Source organism: Canis lupus, chromosome 26 (genome assembly GCF_011100685.1).
Source record: "Canis lupus familiaris isolate Mischka breed German Shepherd chromosome 26, alternate assembly UU_Cfam_GSD_1.0, whole genome shotgun sequence".
Lineage (NCBI taxonomy): Eukaryota > Metazoa > Chordata > Mammalia > Carnivora > Canidae > Canis > Canis lupus.
In genome coordinates, this window is record NC_049247.1 from 33,200,600 (window position 1) to 33,207,665 (window position 7,066).

Here is a 7,066-nt window from a genome sequence, read left to right on the forward strand (position 1 = left end):
TCTTATTAGACTGTTAGGAAATATAATATTTAGGAATATAATACCGACCTGGGATCACTTATAGTATTTAATAGTCCACTCTCTTTATGTTTGTCTTCATTAATGAAAAGAGAGAATTCCTACTCTGTGCTAAAGAAGGTTAAAATATTCAAGAATAACATTTTTGCAGCTCCAATCATAAAGGCATGATTTTAAAAATGCATCCAGGATTCAGAATTAATTCTTGTGAAGCTAAATTACATCCAGTTAATATTATTACAACATACTTCACCTTGATTCAAAACAGAAGTCAATGTGTGAAAAGGCATACCACTGGGACTAATTCTTGGCTCACTTTTTTTCATTTATTTCTTCTGGAGCTCAGTGTTATTTTCCACAAAATGAGGTTAGCTTGAAAAAATCTCTACCTCTTTTAGCTGTTGACAATAGCCAAACTGTGGAAGGAGCCTCGGTGTCCATCGAACGATGATGGATAAAGAAGATGTGGTCTATGTATACAATGGAATATTCCTCAGCCATTAGAAATGACAAATACCCACCATTTGCTTCAACGTGGATGGAACTGGAGGGTATTATGCTGAGTGAAGTAAGTCAATCGGACAAGGACAAACATTATATGTTCTCATTCATTTGGGGAATATAAATAATAGTGAAAGGGAATATAAGGAAAGGGAGAAGAAATGTGTGGGAAATATCAGAAAGGGAGACAGAACATAAAGACTCCTAACTCTGGGAAACGAACTAGGGGTGGTGGAAGGGGAGGGGGGCAGGCGGTGGGGGTGAATGGGTGACGGGCACTTGACGGGATGAGCACTGGGTATTATTCTGTATGTTGGCAAATTGAACACCAATAAAAAATAAATTTATTATAAAAAAAGAAGCATAAGCTTCCTTTATGTCTTGAAGGCTTTTCCAGTGAAAAGTCTAAGGTCTAAAAAAATCTCAAAAGGTGTGCAGAGAAGATAAATGAAGGTGTTAGAAGAGCATAATGTCTTGAAGGAAAAAGTGATCATGAGACTAAGAGGTTATGACCCCGTTTGGGTAAGAGGAAGAAAATAAGGAGAATTGTTAAAGTCCTTAATGCAGAAGTAACATAATCCCTGGTGTTTGGGACCACTGTGAAGGCCTGATGAGGGTGATACAGAAAGTCTGCATGGCACAGGTAGACGTGGGGGATCATGGATGATCTCAAAGAAGACTCCTGGTACCCACATGTGACAGGGAAGTAGCAGGTTATTTCTCAACTGAACAGCTTTAAAACTGAAGGAAATTGAGTTTCTAATTAAAAATCATACAAAAGAGAGTTCTAGGTCCTAATAAAAATCATACAAAAGAGAGTTCTAGGTCCTAATAATTTCATCGGTGAATTTTACAAAACTTTTAAAGAAAAATTGACAACAATTTGATACAATTTCTTCCAGAAAATAGAAAATGAAGAAGAACTTCCCAATTTGGTTTTTGAAGCTGGTATTAGTCTGATATCAAAACTAGACAAAGACAAAACAAATAAAAAATTACAGATCAATAATCCTCATGATGATAGACACCAAAAAATCTCAACATAATATTGGTAAAAATACCTTTGTAGCATATAAACATAGCTGTACATTGGCCATACAGTTGATTCTAGTGATGTGCAGCTAGATCAATTATATTGATCTAAAATTGCTTGATGTGATCTATCATATCAATGTACTTTGAAGAAAAATCATATGATCATACCAATCAAGCAAAAATAAAATTGTGAAAATTCTTTTTAAAATTATTTATTTGGGATCCCTGGGTGGCGCAGCGGTTTGGCGCCTGCCTTTGGCCCAGGGCGCGATCCTGGAGACCCGGGATCGAATCCCACATCGGGCTCCCGGTGCATGGAGCCTGCTTCTCCCTCTGCCTGTGTCTCTGCCTCTCTCTCTCTGTGACTATCATAAATAAATAAAAATTGAAAAAAATATATTTAAAAAAATAAAAAAATAAAATTATTTATTTATTTTTACTGAGGTATGATTCACATAACATTATAGAAATTGTGAAATGTTTTATTGTTCATAATGTAAACTCCTAGAAAAATAAGGATAGTGGGGAACCTTCTTAATTTAGTAAAGCTCAAAAAACCTACAGCCAACATTATACTTAATGATGAAATATGTAGTTGTCAATACCCCTTATTCAAAGTAGGACTAGAGATTGGAGGAAGTGCAGAAAGGCAAGAAGTACAAGGTGTACAGATGAAACAGAAATAAAACTTCCCATTGGGAGATAACATGATTGTCTCCACAGAAAATCCCAAGAAATCTACAGAAAAATTCCTAGAACTAATAAATGAATTCAGATGGGGCAAGAACACAAAATAAACATATAAAAGTCTATTGTGTATCAGTATCCCACCAACTAATATATGGGAACCTAACTTGAAAATGTGACTCCATTTACAATCACTAAAACAAAATACTTAGGCTTACACTTAACAAAATATATATGGGACCAATATACCAGGAGCTCCAAAGCTCTCATGAAAGAAATCACAGATTTTAAAATTTAGGAATTTAGACAATCGGTTTCATAGATTACAATGGTCAAATAGTGAACATATGAATCCTCCTTTCATATACGTTTACTTCAATTCCTGTCTAGATCCCAGTGAGACTTGTTGCAGACATAGGAGGAGAAAGGCAAAGGAACTAGAATTAAAACATATAAAGGTAAAGCATTTTATACAGAAAGGCAATGGGACTAGAAGAGCCAAAAACATCCTGAAATAGATGAGGCACATCAGTCTAAGTACCGTTAGGACTTATCACATAGCTACCGTCACCAAGACTGTGGCATTACCAGGGGGACAGAAATTGAGTCTTGCATCTTGTACAAAAATTAACTCCAGTTGAAACAAGGACTTACATGTGAAATGTAATGTCTTTTAAAATATATATATATAGGGGATCCCTGGGTGGCGCAGCGGTTTGGCGCCTGCCTTTGGCCCAGGGCGCGATCCTGGAGACCGGGATCGAATCCCACATCGGGCTCCCGGTGCATGGAGCCTGCTTCTCCCTCTGCCTGTGTCTCTGCCCTCTCTCTCTCTCACTGTGTGCCTATCATAAATAAAAAAAAAATAAAAATAAAAAATAAAAAATAAAATATATATATATAAGATGATGTCTTTGAGGTTTATAACTCAGCTAACGGTGCTTTATCTCTCCAGCAAAAAGCATGATCCCTAAGAAGAAAACTTGATAATTTTGACTTCATCAAAATGGAAAATATTCTGTAAGCATCTCTGCTAAGAATATGAAATTCTAAGGACAGTCTGGCGGGAACAATTTGCAAACAACATATATGACAAAGAATTGATACCTAGAATATATAACATTTCCAAACACCCAATAGTATAAAACGAATTATCCCATTTTAATATGGTCCAAAGACATGATCAGACATTTCACCAAAGAGGATATACAGATGGCATACCAGCAGATGAAAAGATGTTCAGGAATAGTAGTCACCAGGGAAATGCAAATTAAAAACAGTGAAATATCACTACATAGCTATTGCAATGGCTAAAGTAAAAATCTGTGACAGCCTCAATTGTTGGTAAGGACACATACTTTGAGGGTGGGAATATAAAATGTTACAACCACTCTAGGAAAGAGTGGAGAGGCGTCTTTAAAGATCTAAACGTGGAACCGCCATGCAATCCAGCACTCTTGATCTTTTATCTCTGAAACATTAAAATTAATGTTGACATGAAGACATGTACGTAAAGGTTTATAACAGCTTTATTCATAATAGCCAAAAACTGGAAAAAAAACAGATTGTCTTCAATAGGCGAATGGCTGAATAAATTGTAGTTGACTCAGGAGCAAACCATTGATATGTAAAACAACTTGGTTCTATTTCTGTAAGATTCTTGAAAAGACAAGATTCCAGAAATGCAGGACAGGTTAGGAGTTGTCGGGGGACGGGGAAGAGGGTAGAAGAGTGAGAAGAATGGGGGCACTACAATATGTAGGGTCCTTGGGGAGATGGGATTTTCCTGAAACTTGACTATTATTCTGGTGTTATTGGGGGAAACTGGGTAAAGGGTACCAGGGATCTCTTGGTGTTATTTCTTAGAGTTGCATGTGAAGCAACAATTACCTCAAAGTAAACTTTAATTAGTAATTAACATGAGTTGGGACACCTGGGTGGCTCAGAGGGCGTGACCCTGGGGTCCTGGGATCAAGTCCCACATTGAGCTTCCTGCATGGAGCCTGCTTCTCCCTCTGGCTGTGTCTCTGCCTCTCTTTCTCTGTGTCTCTCAGGAATAAATAAATAAAACCTTTAAAAAAATAACTAATATGAGTCAACTTGCTTATATTTAGTCATTCTGAAAGTTTCAATTACTTCCCATACATAAAAACAAGTAAAGCAAAGTAAAAGCATGTCAGTAAATCTAAAATAAGAAAAAAATATATTATCTATTATCTAAAATATAAATCAGTAGAGGGAAAACACAAAATTACTCTCCAAGTCAAAACTCAGATGAATATTTATTTTGTGCAAATGTGAACGAGAATGTATTTGTACAGGTGCACCTGGGTGGCTCGGTCGGTGAAGCATCTTCCTTCACCTCAGGTCATGATCTCAGGGTCCTGGGATTGAGTCCTGCATTGGGCTCCCTGCTCAGTGGAGAGTCAGCTTCTCCCTCTGTGTCTATCTTCACCCAGTTGGAGCTTTCTCTCTCTCTCTCTCTCTCTCTCTATCAAACAAATAAATACAATCTTTTAAGAAAAAGGATAATTTGAGCAGCCAGGGTGGCTCAGTGGTTTAGTGCTGCCTACAGCCCAGGGTGTGATCCTGGAGACCAGGGTCGAGCTCCCCACATGGAGCCTGCTTCTCCCTCTGCCTCTCTCTCTCTCTCTCTCTCTCTGTGTCTCTCATGGATAAATAAATAAAATCTTAAAAAAAAGATAATCTGTATAATGACATAATGAATGAATGTTTATCTTTATTTTTTAAGATTTATTTATTTATATGGGGGGGCAGAGGAAGAGAGAGAATCTCAAGCAGACTCCATGCCCAGTGAGGAGCCTGATGTGGAGCTGCATCTTAGGACCCGGAGATCATGACCTGAGCTGAAATCAAGAATCAGTTATTTAACTGACTGAGTCATGCAAGCCCCTCAATAAATAAAATTTTCAAACACAACCAATCTACTTGCTCCAGGTGGAACCCTCTGAGTGGTACCAAGAGAGTAGCCATTCGAATATTTCCCGCGGTACAATTTTTTGCATATAAATACGTGTTAAAAAAGAAAAAAAAATCAAGAATATCTTGCCAAATGCTGAAAAGGATGCCAAAGCAAAGCATTCTGGGTATCTGACTTCAGACAGATTGCTAGGCATCTAAAAATATTGAGAATATATTTTGAATTATTTTTACTTACCAACACATATGTTCCCATTTCCTGATAGTCCACCATGGACCATCTCATCATAAATAACAAAGTTGCTCATGAACAACTATGAATGCCCACAGTGCACAAAAGCCATCTTTTACTGCAAATCCTAAAATGTCCATTGACATCAACTCTCTTCTAGCTCCCTTGCCCCCACCGTCGCATATATCGAACCAGATCCATTTGTTCTTCTCCGATTAAGAGCTTCCTTTTCTGGACTGCAAGTCTGAACAGATTGAGGAGTTGTGTCCTTCTTTTCTTTGGAAAAACAAAAGCAAAAAACAGCCACTGCAAAAATCATCTTAGATGTCCTGAGGGGAGAAGAGAGACAGCAAACTGTGTATGAAAGCCAGGAAATAAGTGGAGCTCAGATTCTCCCAAAAGGGCAGGCAAGGCAGCGCGTGGGGACAGGCCCAGGAGGGGGGCTGCTGCCACCACCACCCCTCCAACACACACAGCCTGGGAGGACCACTTCCCAGCAGTAGGGCCACATTACTCAAGGGACAGCACATCCCTCGGAGAACTCACCAGTGTAGAGCTGTCTTACATGGAGCACTGGAGGACGGTGTTGGATTTTTATTTTGAAATCTGAGACTGTCGCTTCAGTAAACCATATACACATATTTTGCATGCGTACACAGAGACCCCATATATATGTTTTAAGAATGGCAGTAACCACTACAGAATCGCGATCTTCTTGACAAATTAATAGATTAAATTTATGAGAGACGCGTTACGCTGTCGAGTGCTTTAGCATTTTGGGGAACAACTTTTTATTACATTTGTTTTTCTCTTCAAATAGGTACAGCAAAAGAACGAAAAGCAAGAAAGAGGCAAGTTAGGTCGAAATGTGTCTCTATTGATACAAATAAATTCTTTGTGCAGAAATTAAAGGCAATATGATAGCCAAACACTGCTTCAGGTAAAACTGGTGAGTAAGTGCCCTCGTGCACCACGAGGTATCTGCACGTGCAGATCTGTTCCTGAGCTGGTATCTTGGTGACAGAGACAGGAGGTGCACGGGCTTGCTCGAATTGGGTTTGTCTTCCAGATTTGCTTTTTCGTGAAAAGTTATGCAAAGCACTGTGTAAACCATTTTGTAGAACTCATACAGATTTAACTACTTTTTCAAGGTAATCTATGTGGGCTTGATTTATGAAATCCAGAAATTTAGCTGATATGTGGCATCTACAATGACTGTATTAATCAAGTAACACTCTTAAGCAGCTGTTTAGGTTCCCTGGCTCTAAATGGCTTGTATTTGAAATGACACATTTCAAACCTGATGTTCCTCTAGCAAAGACCAGAGAAAACCCGATGCTTCGATGCTTCGTGTTCAGCTTTTAGTAGCAAAACTGCTTCAAGACAGAAATGTGCACAGTGATAGTTTATAGCCCAATACACTTTTCAAAAACTGAATGTGAATCCCAAATAGGAGACTGGGTAGTGCTCCGCACGTGAGGCTGCTCTCCTGCTTCCCTCCCAGCCTCCCTGCAAACATAACCACTCTGCAGACCTGTTACTACTGCTTACGTTCGTCTCTTTTTTTGAAGTTACACAGATGGAATCACATTGAATTATTTTCCTCCACGTTATGTTTGTGAAATTGCTTCACACTTTGCATCTAATTATGCC